The sequence below is a fragment of the Callithrix jacchus genome, chromosome 11 (assembly GCF_049354715.1).
Source record: "Callithrix jacchus isolate 240 chromosome 11, calJac240_pri, whole genome shotgun sequence".
NCBI lineage: Eukaryota > Metazoa > Chordata > Mammalia > Primates > Cebidae > Callithrix > Callithrix jacchus.
The window spans coordinates 90,853,726-90,867,678 of NC_133512.1; the positions used below are offsets into that span (position 1 = coordinate 90,853,726).

Here is a 13,953-nt window from a genome sequence, read left to right on the forward strand (position 1 = left end):
GTAAAGCAAGGCAGGCCCTCCCGTCGCACAACATGGAGTCTGACCCAGAAACAGCCCATCCTGGCTTCCCGCAAGCAGGGGGAGCACTCCGCCACTGAAACATGCCCGAAACACAACGGACTGAGATCGACCTGTGCTGCCGAGCTTCCTCAATGAAACTGGCCCGTAAGCCACTCCCGGTGCCGAGCGCCAGGCCCAGGGTCGGAGTGGAGCCTGCCCCCAGGAGCTGCAGTGTGGCTCACCCAGAACGTAGAACTGGCTGCGAGGTCAGGAAGGACCCTGCTCTCAGGCTCTCCCCTCAGGCCAGGGCTCCAGTCCTTAAGGACCGCAGTGCTCACCGAAGGAGGGCCCTCACTAGGTGTGGAAACTCATCTCCAAAAAATACCAAGACCTGGGCAATCTGCTGCCGCCTGTGCGTCCCCAGAGGGGAGGGCGAGCCGCACCCAACCCCGAAGCTGCAGCACGGTGCCCACAGGGCTCAATCGCTTCAGAAACTCAGCAAACGCAGGAAGGGGAGCAGACCTCAGACGTCGCCTTCCACCCCAGTCCTACTTCCCCACACATTGAACACAGAATCGTGATTTTTGGGACTATTTAACCAAGCACGGCAAACCCAGGGTGCAAGGTTTCACAAACAACACCCCACTGCCAACAGCCGTCCCGCACGCCCTGCCGGGGGACTGCAGGACCTCTGCTGAGACGCCGCACCAAGAGAATGCACGCAGGTTTCTCAGCGTCACACGGGACGGAACCGCTGAGCTGAGAGGGGTCACCTGCCCGAGGCCTGCTCCTCCTTCGGGACCTCTGTGTGCTCACCAGCAGGATGACGGTGGCCTGGATGCTGTCTGCAATTCTAGACTTGAGTGAAGGAAGAGCACCCGGCACACAAGCCACGCAGGCAGGCATCATGTGCACACAGTGCTTCCTCAATGCGTCTGCGGCCAGAGGAAAAGTGCCAGGGTCCCCGGACCAGGCCCCAGTCACAGGCTGGGAGCGAGGGCTCTGTGACGGACACCCAGGACACACCCAGGACGCAGCTTCTCAGCAAACCAAACTGATTCCCAGCTACCTGGACCCTTGTGGGAGAGTGGGACATGTGGGGACAGCGCTGTGAACTCTCTGTTGTGTGGCGATGTGGCCCCAGAGCTGACACGGAATCTCACAGGGGCCGTGTTGCCGAGACGCATCTGAGGCTCCTCTGGCCACATCTGTGGACCCTGGGCAGACCCGGCCCCCAAAACACCAAGGAGAGACTTGGCACAGGTGCTCCCAGGGTGCCGCATCCCACCATGGAGTGAGAGAGGAGTGGAGAGCCCCATGCACACAGCAGCAAAGGGCCAACCGGAACCGGCCAAGCCCGGCCGCCTCGGGAGGACTGCACCAACTGTGACATGACTTTTAAGGATTATAATCTAACGTGGAGCATTTGAGGAAGAAATTTAAAGTTTCCGGTGTGTGACACACTGAACTGGACCCTGAACATCCATAGCTGTGAAGTCCTCCTGGGCAGGGCGACAGCCGAGCTCTGAGACCGCTGGAAGAGCTGTTGCTGCCTGCCTAGCCACACGTCCCGGGGCCCGGGAGGTTCGGAGCCAAGCGAAGCCGCTCACCCACCCAACTCCACTCTGGGGAAACAGGGCAGCGTAACCCTGCACATCCCGGCTCATCCTGGCTCATCCTAGCTCTGGGAAGCCCAGTCTCGCTGACAGTTGGGACTTGCCGCCTTAGCTGCCCCTGCGCCCCTGGTCCACAGGTGAAACACGCCCTCAGGTGGGTGTCCAAGGTCCCATCTTCAGAGCACTGTGATCAGCCGGGGCTAACATCGCCTGGGGAGGGCCAGGCTGCGGGTCCAGCCTCAACCAGGGTAGAGAGACGCACTGCCTTCAGAGCTGCTCAGGGACGTTCTGCTTTACTGTCTGTTTGGAAAAAGGCCCGCTGAGACCTAAGCCTGATATTTTGAAAACAAGTACTGAAGGCACCTGCAGCATCCAAAGCTCCCTGCGCCATCTCCTCAGAGGCTGAGGCCACTGGGCAGGCGTCGGCGCTCCTTTCAACCCCAGGCCGCTGCGCTGGCAGCTGCAGGCTCAGAGTGGCCCTGGAGTGACGGGGGAGGAAGGCGCAGGCTCCATGGCCATGTCCACAGGGCAGCCTGGCTCCTGCAGACGCCTGTGCCCCTGTACTCTCCAGCACAGCTCAGCAGCTCAGCCCCCACCACCAGCCACAGGTCCAGGCAATGCCCAGAAGCCTCCTCCCCTCCCTCCCTCCCTCCTTCCCTTTCCCCGTGAGGAGGGCTGGGGCTGGCATGCATAGCAGGTGGACAGCAGCTACTCAGGTCGGTCTCTGAGCAAACCCTTCTGGCCCCAGCGGCAGGACACGGTCCCCACCCAAGCCACCCACAGGGCCTGTGTCCCCAGGCGGAGCACACAAGGGACTCCCCAAGGTTCCCCTGAAACCTCATGGGTAGGGTAGTGAGGTGCCAGGAAAAGTGACTTGGGGAAGATGAAGGTGGAGATGAGGACCTCCTTATCCACATCTCCCTGCATCGCCTGGGGAGCCACGTGGCGCGCTGCTGCTCCAAACCCCCATGCCCAGTCTCCCGTAGGCACGGTGAGGTGCTGCCGTGGCCAGGGAGCAGTCACCTCACGGCTGGGATGCAGAGGCGCAAGCAGGGGTCATCTGACGTCTGTCAAGAGAGAGACACAGTTGGTCCGAACAGGAGGACTGCCCCACTCGGCCTCAATGGTTCCAACTGTTCAAAGCCAAGGCTCCAGGCATCCTGCTGCTGTGCCCGCCCCAGCTCTGCACCCAGCACTGTCAGAGGCTCTGTTCACTACCTCACTGGCAGGCGAAGCTGTCGCCTCTGAGGTTCAAACCTGCACCATGGACGGAGTGGCACCCCACTGCCTCCCACAGCTTTCCAGCAAGAAAACTGAAAGAGAAAGAGCAAGTGGCTGGAGAGCGGTCACGGATGGACAGACGGGCTGCAGGAGAGCCGGAATAAGCACGACCTCACAGCCCTAGCCTTGGCCTCGACCTCCTGGTCCCTCCCAGGCCAGGGTTATCCCATCTCCCTCCTGGCCACAAGAGGATTAGCCCTGAGGTTCAGGTTTAGCTGGCACAGGATGCAGCCTGGTGCAGTCTGTCAAGGTCCCAGGGCACAGTGAGCTTCACGACGTGACATGCTCTCCAACGCCCCAGGGCCTCACAGGCTGACAGGGCCACGGCGGGAACCCTGGGGTCCCCAGAGACCAAGGCAGGTGTTCCTAGAAACCCTGCACCCCAACCCTTCTGCCTCCCACTCACCACGAGGAAGGAGCTGGGACTGCTGATGCTAAGAAACGCTCCTCACAGGATATGGGAGTGTCCAGACCACACTCCTGCCTGAGTCCCAGGATGGGACGAGCCAGCCTCGCGCACAGCCTGGAAGCAGGTGGCATGCGCAGCGCTGAGGACACACAAACTCAGCACAGTTCCCATAGCAACCCCTTCTCCCACCGCAACTCCCAGGACACTCTCTGAAGCATCCGGTTAGAACTTCCGCAGCACCTGCAGTTACCCAAAACCTCCTCGTCGGATTCAGAATTTCCCCACACCACCTTCTCATCTCTGTCCTCGCTGCTTCCCACATGTGGGAGGCCTGGAGACAGCGCTCTGTGGGGTGTGTGCACCAAGGCGAGCCTGTCAGTCAGCCAAGGACCCTGCTTCCAGTGCTCAAAACACCCACCCTTCCTTCAGTTCTGAGGATTCTGTCCTCTCGTGCAGGGAAGGGCCCAGATCACATCAGTGTGTTCACACAAGCAACTGTTACAACCACTCCTTTAAAAAGCACTGCACAGGCTGGGCACGGTGGCTCGCACCTGTAATCCCAGCACTGTGAAAGGCCGAGGATCACTTGAGCCCAGGAGTTTGAGACCAGTTTAGGTTCAAGATCAGCCTTGGTAACAAAGAAAGACCCCATCTCGCCGGGCGCGGTGGCACAGGCCAGTAATCCCAGCATTTTGGGAAGCCAAGGTGGGTGGATCACTTGAGGTCAGGAGTTCGAGACCAGCCTGGCAAACATGCTGAAACCCTATCACTACTAAAAGTACAAAAAATTAGCCGAGTGTGGTGGCGCACCCGTAATCCTAGCTACTCGGAAGGCTGAGGCATGAGAATTGCCTGAGCCTGGGAGGCAGAGGTTGCAGTGAGCCAAGACCACACCATTGCACTCCAGCCTGGGTGACAGAGACCCGGCCTGGGCAACAGAGTGAGACTGTCTCAAAAAAACAAAAACCCCTGCACAGTAGGCTGAAGAGGTGTTCCTTCCTTCCCACTCTCAAGAAACAGCCAGTGCCCCTCGCTTAACACAGAGGCTCCCAGATCAGGGTGGACAGGAAGGCATCGCCGTGTCTGGAGCAGCTGCTTCCACTGGGAGTCCACAGAGGGTGCGACGCGCTTCCTCCTAAAGCCCCAGGACAAAAATAATCACTCTCCTTGGTTGCTAACTTGGGAAATGAGGTATTCAGAAAACAGAATGAATCTCGGGGCCCCAAAATCATTCAGCCAGAGGGAAAAAGCAACCTGGGAACCGCATGGGGCACACCTGCCTCCCGTTTTATTCCTAATAGTGGTGGCTACAGCCAGGCACAGGGGCGAATGCTGTAGTCCCAGCTACTGGCGAGGCTGAGCTGGGAAGACTGCCTGACGTGAGCTCGGGAGGCGGAGGTTGCTGAGAGCTGAGACTGCAGCACTGGACTCCAGCCTGGGCAACAGGAGTGTGACTATGTCTCAAAAAAAAAAAAAACAAAAGCCACACACTTCCCACACAATTTGTGCACAAAGGAATTCCTTGTGGGGCTCAAGGTCTTTACCCTAAAGCAGTTGTGTCAACAGATTATCTTCACAGGTGCAGGACAAAGGACAGAACTCAAAGTCATCCCTCTGCTCCCCAGAGACAAACGCAGATCTTTTGACTTCCTCTGCCCTACTGTTTCTAAGGCACCCGTGACCCTTCCCCAGCCTCTCTCACATGTAGGCTGTGTACTCAGCTGACCAGAGACTCATTAGAATACAACGATCTGTTTTACCGACCTATGATCCGGAAGCCCCCGACCCCGCTCCCAGCTGTCCCACCTCTCCAGAACACACATCTGGCATGACCCGGAAGCCCCCGACCCCGAAGCCCCCGACCCCACTCCCAGCTGTCCCACCTCTCCGGAACACACATCTGGCATGACCCGGAAGCCCCCGACCCCGCTCCCAGCTGTCCCACCTCTCCGGAACACACATCTGGCATGACCCAGAAGCCCCCGACCCCGCTCCCAGCTGTCCCACCTCTTCGGAACACACATCTGGCATGACCCGGAAGCCCCCGACCCCGCTCTCAGCTGTCCCACCTCTCCGGAACACACATGTGGCATGTAGGGATGCCTCATATCTCCCTGAGATGCAAAAAACCAAGCTGTGCCCCAACCGCCTCAGCACCTGTGGTCAGGGCCACCTGAGGCTGTGTCACGGGCACGTGCTCAGCCTCCGAAAAAGCAACTTTCTAAACTGCCTGAGGCTGTCTCAGATACTTCTCATTCACAGTACAAAGGCAGACCAGAGGCTGATGCAGAAAGCAGGTCCCTGGAGTATCTCTGTGGCCCAAGGTGACTGCTGCTGTGGGTTCTAACAGCGCTCCGGTTTATCCAACCCGGGAAAAGTGCAGGGCCAGAGTGACTTACTTTCCATGAGCAACCACAGGCTCCATATTCCTTATTTGTTTTACACTGGGGCCACCCATTCACCTGTAGGCCCCCAGAATGGAAGAAACAGTTACTCCGCAATACTCAAGCTACTTCCCATGACCCTCCCGGGACCCAGCCCCCTCATGCCTGTGGAGGTGGAGGTGATATGAGCGGTCTGGCCAGCCTGCGGGGTGCTTGTCTCTGATGGAGATGGATGGCCTGCGCAGCATGACAGCCCCAAGCTCAAAGTGCCGTGGCCGGCATGCTTCCTAACTCAAATCACACACGGCCCTGTGGCCACCACAGGCAAACCCTTCACCCCACGCCTGCCCCACAGCCAGCAGGAGAGCATGGCAGGTGGTGGGGACTTAACCGTGGGCCAAGACGCTCAGCAATGGGGCTGTGCTGCACCTGCCACTGCACGGGCAGCGTGGGTCCCCTTAGAAGCATGGGTCCCCTTGGCAGGGGTGCGGGTCAGGGAAGAAGAGGCGCCTTCCCTGTGCTTCCACTGTCCTCATCTTTATAATTACGACCCGCCTGGAAATCATAGGGAGACCCCATCGCTATAAAAAACAAGAAAATATAGGCTGGCGCAGTAGCTCATGCCTGTAATCCCAGCACTCTGGGAGGCCAAGGTGGGCAGATCGCAGGTCAAGAGTTCGAGACCAGCCTGACCGACCCGGAGAAACCCTGTCTCTACTAAAAATACAAAAATTAGCTGGGCAAAACTTAGCTGGGCGTGGTGGCGCTTGCCGATAATCCCAGCTACTCAAGAGGCTGGGCAGGAGAACTGCTTGAACCCGGGAGGTGGAGGTTGCAGCAAGCCAAGATCGCACCACTCCAGCCTGGGCAACAAAAGCAAAACTCCGTCTCAAAAAAAATAAGAAAATACGAGAATGAAACCCAGCTATCAAGGCTGAGTATGGCAGAGCACACAACAGCAGCCTGAAGAAGCGAAGCCACAGAAAGCAGACACGCTCCCTCTGTCACAGCAACCGAGGAAGCAGGAGTCCCCAAGGCCTTCTGCTACGGTAAGGAGCCTACGGGATCCCACATCCAGGAAGATCTGCCTCTGGAACAGCCAGCAGGCGGGGCACCGGCCCGGTCTGAGAAGGGCATGTGGAGACTGCGGCAGGAGGGCTGGGCTGCAGGGCTGGGCTGCAGAGCTGGGGCACGCTCACGCCTTCTTGGTTCGTTTCCCGCTTTTGTTGCTAATAGGCAGGGATTTCCTTCATGCGCAATGCTTCACGTCACAGCTCTCTCCCCTCAGTTCCACTCCCCTCACTCGATACATTTTTCTTTCTTTTAATAAGAGACGGGGTCTCGCTACATTGCCCAGGCTGGAATGCAGTGGCTACTCACAGGCACGATCCCACTACTGATCAGCATGGGAGTTTTGACCTGCTGCTCTGTTTCCATCCTGGGCTGGTTTACCCCTTCTTAGGCAACCTGGTGGTCCCCCGCTCCCAGGAAGTCACCATATTGATGCCTAACTGAGTGCGGACCCGATCGGCATAGCACACTACAGCCCAGAACTCCTGGGCTCAAGCTCCTCCCACCCCAGACTCCAGAGCAGCTGCGACCACAGGCACATGCTACCGTGCCCGGCGCTCCACACATTTTCACACCTGACTTACTTCCCCTGATACAGGCTGAACTGTGTCCCCCAAAACTCACTCGTGACTTCAAATCTACATTCACTTTTAAAAACTGCTACATACACCATATGAACAGGTCTCTGTGCTCTTTCCATCCCTTAAGAAATATAAATTAGGCCAGGTGCGGTGGCTCCCGCCTATAATCCCAGCACTTTGGATCACCTGCGGTCAAGAGTTCAAGACCAGCCTGGCCAAGATGGTGAAACCCTGTGTCTACTAAAAATACAAAAATTAGCCGGGCATGGTCACACACACCTGTCGTCCCAGCTACTAGGGAGGCTGACACAGAAGAATCGTTTGAACCTGGGAGGCAGAGGTTGCAGTGAGCTGAGATTGCGCCATTGCACTCCACTGTGGGTAACAGAGTGAGACTCCATCTCAAAAAAAAAATATATATATATATATATATATATATGATATAACTCATTTATGCAACTGAAGGGCTCTGACTGCCTGCAATCCTTTGATCCAGGAGGAGGAGCCCAGGTCACTGTAAGCCCTGCAGGAGGGGAGGGGCTCATGGTGGGCCTGAGTGACAGGAGGCAAGGAGGCTAGCGGCGTCCGGCACTATCGGAACCAGCGCTTCCGCACGGGGGGACCACAGTGGCTGGGTCCCTCTCAGGAACAGTTTTACCTCACCTCCCCGCTTAAGACAGGAAGGGGTCATCAAACCTTTTCAGCTTCCTGGAAATCCTGAGTCAGGGGTCACAGCCACACATAGAAACAGCCAAGGCCTGGCCAGGGCGGGGGCTCCGACCCCATCTGCCCTCCGTGCCTCTGTGGCCTAAAGTTGGTGGCTAGGCCCCTCTGCGGGGTTCACAGTGACCAACTCACTTCCAGAGATCCTTCTATGGCCCCACTCACATCTCATGTACCCAAATTCCCACCGAGTGGAGGCCACCAGCTGCCTCATGACCTTGACTCATCAACACCCTCGACCTCCACCCGCGCTTCATCCCAGACCCACAGCTGACACCCGCCAGGTAGCCCCAAGAGCCCCAGGGGTGAGCCTGGTGAGGAGACACAGACCATCAGCAACAGAGGCCACAGGACAAAGGTACTTCCAGCGCCAAGAACTTAGACACAGCCCACCCGAGGCTCAAGTGCCCCTTCTCGTCAGCTGTTCCTGCCAAGCTTAGGGTCACTTCCCAGTGACCCCTAACGGGAGGATGACCACAACAGAGCTGATGGGCACACCAAGGAGAAGAGCCTGGTGCCAGCGAGAGCTCTCCACCAGCAGGCCTGCTGCAGAGCCTGCGTCACGACGCACCACACGTGAGCTGCCCACGAAGGCGTGGGACACGGGCATCCCAGCACCTCACACTCAGGCTTCCCTAGAACTTGCCTTCCCTTTACTGAAGTGCACAAAGAAGCAAAAACCAGGCAAAATCAGCTCTATTAAAGCCTTGAGTGATCACCATCTACTTCATGTTCTGGCTTTACAGGGTGGCACAAAACACCGCACTTTCCCCAACCAGACAAAAACTCTGAAGACCTGCATCCTCAATGTAACACATGCTGATGTTCTCCTGAAATATGCGCGGGCGCGGCGGCTCCCACCTGCAATCCCAGCACTTTGGGAGGCCGAGGCAAGCGGATCACCTCAAGTCAGGATTTTGAGGCCAACATGGTGAAACCTCATCTCTACTAAAAGTACAAAAATTAGCCGGGCTTGGTGGTGGGCCCAGGTAGTCCCAACTACTCAGGAGGCTGAGGCAGGAGAATCACTTGAGCCCGGGTGCAGAGGTTGCGGTGAGCTGAGATCATGTCACTGCACTCCAGCCTGGGCAACAGAGCAAGACTCCATCTCCAGACAGACATAGACACACACACACACACACACACACACACACACACACACACACAGCTTAGCAAGAGGGATATGTGATGGCACTGGAGCTGAGAGCACATGGCCCGCTCCACACCAGGCTAACCTGTGCCACCATCCAGCCCTGAGCGCGGCAGGCAGCTGTAGCTCAGTGGCAAGGAAACAAACACGGATCACACACTGAAAATGCCAGCCTAACCTTACGCAACCCTGCGCTGGCTGTGGACCACCACTGGCCAGAACGTCCTCCTGAGGTCAGGGCTGTGCTTTAGCACCAAGCGGAGGCAGGGCCACTGTCCTGGCACCTACTCATCAGGAGGGAAAGACCTCCCTCCCAGGCATGAGTGTCACCAGACGGGTGGGGTGGGGGTGCCACATGGACCCGTGCTGCAAAAGCTGCTCAGAATGTTCCCATCAAGCAACCTGACTTCTGCAAGATCTCACACACAAAGAGCCCCCAACAGACCTGTCGGCGGGACCTACACAAACATCCTTAAGAAAAAATCAGCTCAACTTTCTCACAAACTAACCTAACATTCCCCAGATTAAAACCAGAAAGGGCACTCACGGCCACTCAGTCCCATCCTCCTACAGCAACCTCACTTTCTGAAAGCCAAACATTGTTTAGTCTTTCTACATAGCCTTTTAAAACTTTCCCTGTAAGGCCGAGCATGGTGGCTCACGCCTATAATCCCAGCACTTTGGGAGGCCGAGGCGGGTGGATCACGAGGTCAAAAGATCGAGACCATCATCCTGGTCAACAAGGTGAAACCCTGTCTCTACTCAAAATACAAAAATTAGCTGGGCATGGTGGTGCACGCCTGTAGTCCCAGCTACTAGGAAGGCTGAGGCAGGAGAATTGCTGGAACCCAGAAGGCGGAGGTTGCGGTGAGCCGAGATCACGCCATTGCACTCCAGTCTGGGTAACAACAGCGAAACTCCATCTTAAAAAAAAAAAAAAAAACCTTTCCACGTAATACCAGTAATTACTCTTTGAAAATTTACCACTAATTGTTTAAACAATTTTAAACAATTTTAGTTCTGCAATTTGTACTAAAAAGGCAATACTCGTTAGTTGTAGAAAAAAACAAGTCACTTCTAATTCTACAGCCCACAGATAATTTACTGTCTGGGTAGAATTCCTGCTTCTTCCTGTGTGCGAATTAAATATTAAACCTTATAAATTACTAAAATGTAGACTGGTCACAACAGTTCAAGTTTCTTTTTATTAGGGGAACTAAATATACCAGAAAACATCCTGCTTTGTAACCGCAAGTTAAAGAAATTCAAAAACAAAAACAAGATCTGCCCGCGTTCCGGCTCCCCTCTGCCCGCCCCTCACCCTTCCAGCGAAACACACACTGAAGTCACGGAGAAGCTATTAGAGGAATGTTCGCAGCTGCCGCCGGCATGAGCACTGCAGCAGAGCTCCAGCTCCTTCCCCAGATGCAGATGGAGTCTAACGCAGCGCAGGAGCCTGGCTGGCAACACAGATGAAAGCTAACTCCTGCACATAAAACACACTTTTCCCAAATACGCACAATCCACGAGGCCCTGGGGAGACTGCTGCTTTCCTTGGCTTTTTTAAGAGAAAGGGGGGTTAGTCCCTACTTAACACAGATTAGGAATGCCACTCACACACTGTAGATTATTCAACACCCAAAAACACACAGCTGGCCCATCAGAAGATTGGCTCATTCCAACATGTAACGTGTGGCAGGCCCTGCTCTCGCGCCTAGGGAGCTCAGGGTGGACAGACGCCAAACGACGAGGCAAGGCCGGTGCAGTCTGCCTGCACTGTGCCAGTATGAAGGCCCGTGGAACAGCTCTGGGAACGGCAGACCCCTATCTGCTGGGGAAACACGAGGCACCTCTTCAAAACAGGGCAGGGCAGGTACCAAGGCTGAACAGTTTTGTTTTGAGACAGAGTCTGGCTCTGTCACCTAGACTGGAGTGCAGCGGTACCATCTCAGCTCACAGCAACCTCCGCCTCCTCACAGGTTCAGGTAATTCTGCCTCAGCCTCCCGAGTAGCTGGGATTGCAGGTGTGGGCCACCACGCCGAGGCTCCTGAACAGTTTTAAACGGGAGATGGCTTTTGCCAGCCATGTTATGGGCTAGTGATATGGCAGCTGAATGGAGGAGGAAGGGCAGAGGTCAGGGAGAGTAGGTGCCACAGTGAACCCCGCATTGCTGCTTACGTAGAGGTGGCGTCAGGGAATGAAGATGTGAAGGTCGGTTTGGGAAGTGAGAGTGCATCAGCCAAGTGCACAGGGACGCACCCAGGGTCCGGCTGGGAGAGGGATGCTGACGCTGGCCACACAGGTACACTGGAGGAAATGCGAGCACGGACGAAGGCTGAGGCCAGAGGATCCTGCTGCATTCCCCCAACAAAAGAGGCTCGTGAAGCACTGTCAGCCAAAGGACACAAGATTCGCAGCAACCCTGGTGGGGTCGGCATCCCCACTAGTGCCAGAGCTTATACCACCCACCACCACAGCAACACAGGTGCTCCAGCACCGGCAGGACGCCGTTCACCCGCACCACCCTCTCTCTGGCTGGACGGCCTTGACTGGGTCAGGCTCTTCAGTGCCTCGTAGGGGCTGGGGCACAACAGACATTGAAGGAGACGCCAAATGCTTGTGTGAGGTGGCAGCCACGTGTCGTTAGTTTCACCACGGTGCAGCTTAGCAACGTCCCAGGAAGCACTCAGCTCCGGTCACCCCTTGAGGGGTGGCAATGGATGCACGGGGCTGGTTTCACACGGGCTTCATGGGGACAGCCACAGCACAGCACCCTGGATGGCCTCGATTCCATGAACACAGCGCGTGTACACGTTCACATCGGTGAGGGGACGTGGACAGCATCTGCTCACCGAGTGGTGAGGATCATCCCAGAAGGGCCTAGAGTGAGGCACATTCAGCTACCACTGGCATCATGTCCCCTGGCAGGTTTGGGAAACGAAAACCAGTGAAAGCACACTGTGGCACAGGCCTTCCCTTCTAGAAAAGGAGGCAGGCGATGGCAGTTCACACCTGAAAAGGCCCTGAGACTTGCACTGTCTGAAGTTCCTCTGTCTCGGGAGCTGCTTCCCTTTGCTTTGCGTTCATTTCTCAGGAACTCAAAATATACAATACTCAGACAAAGAGGCTCCAGGTCAGTTTTGAAACAAAGCCCGAAACCACAGCCTTTGGTCATGTTTTACTATGGACAGAGCTGGGGTCCCCGGTGTACCCCAGAGGGCAGCAGAGAAGGGGACTCCAACCCACAAGGCCGGGCCTCCTGGGACCCCTCTCCCTGCAGCCTCGGGCTGCCTGGGTCCACAGCTAAGAGCATGGTGCTGGCTGGGGTGCCTGGGCTTTGTTGGAGGCGGAGAGAGTAAAAGTCTTTAGTTCCCTCTTTCCAGCTGCCCTAAGTCCAAGTGTGATTTTTATTCAAGGAACTATTTATAAATGGAACCCTAGGCACCTAAGCGTCCTCAAGAAACACCCTGAGACTGCCCGCTCCTCGGTCTTCGGGGAGGCGCTGGAGAAATCTGTTACTCAGTTTTATCAAGATGGACAAAAGGCACCATAATCAACCATTAAAATAAATCTTGAAAGGAACACGGTGCTCATGCCGACAATCCCAGCACTTGGGGAGGCTGAGGCAGGCGGACTGCCTGAGGTCAGGAGTTCAAGATCAGCCTGGGCGACATGGTAAAATTCCATCTCTACTAAAAATACAAAATACTAGCCGGGTATGGTGGCACACGCCAGTAGTCCCAGCTATTCAGGAGGCCGAGGCATGAGAATCGCCTGAACCTGGGAGATGGAGAGGCTGCAGTGAGACGAGTTCACTTCACTGCAAACAAAGAAAACAAAACAAAACCAGCAGGCCGGGTGCAGCTCACGCCTGTAATCCCAGCAATTTGGGAGGCCAAGGCAGGTGGATCACTTGAGGTCAGGAGTTCGAGACCAGCCTGGCCAACATGGTGAAATCCTGTGTTTACTAAAAATACCAAAAGAAAAAAAAAAAACTGGCCAGGCCTGTTGGCACAGACCTGTAATCCCAGCTATGGGGGAGGCAGAGGTTGCAGTGAGCTGACATGGCGCCACTGCACTCCAGCTTGAATGACAGAAAGCAACTCCATCAAAAAAAAAATAATAATAATCAGGACCATCCTGGTCAACACGGTAAACCCCGTCTCTACTAAAAATGCAAAATTAGCTGGGCATGGTGGCGCACGCCTGTAGTCCCAGCTACCTGGGAGGCTGAGGCAGGAGAATTGCCCGAACCCAGTGGGCGGAGGTTGTGGTGAGCCGAGATCGCGCCATTACACTCCAGCCTGGATAACAAGAGTGAAACTCCGTCTCAAAAAAAAAAAAAAATGTTGTGGCTTTTGTAGACTCACATATTCATATTTTATTGTCCTGAAGCCATCTAAAGCTTATTCCACATCAAATGTAATGACAAGTCATTCTAGTTTCTTCTCAGAGTTCCTCAGTCGTCCCATCAGGGACTTCCACAAGAAGGCATAAATCACTGTAGAACTCAACCTCCAGCTGCCTCTCCTGAAGCTCATGAGAGCTGGGAAGACCTGAACTCAGGAGCCCAAAGCTAAGCTCCTGCTCCCGCACCAAAAACAGACGCGTCCCATGCAATTCTGTTTAAACAGAAAGACAAAAGCATGGTGGGGCACGGTGGCTCACACGTGTCATCCCAGCAATTTGGAAGCCCCAGTCAGGAGTTCGAGACCAGACTGGCTAATAGGGTGAAAC

General features: G+C 55.7%; 1 protein-coding gene across 6 annotated transcripts in view; it reads right to left on the bottom strand.

Annotated features, from left to right (window-relative positions):
• Nucleotides 1–13,953, bottom strand: part of DNAJB6 (DnaJ heat shock protein family (Hsp40) member B6) — a 79,815-nt gene that overhangs the window by 6,432 nt on the left and 59,430 nt on the right. The gene's annotated exons all lie outside the window — the stretch shown is intronic.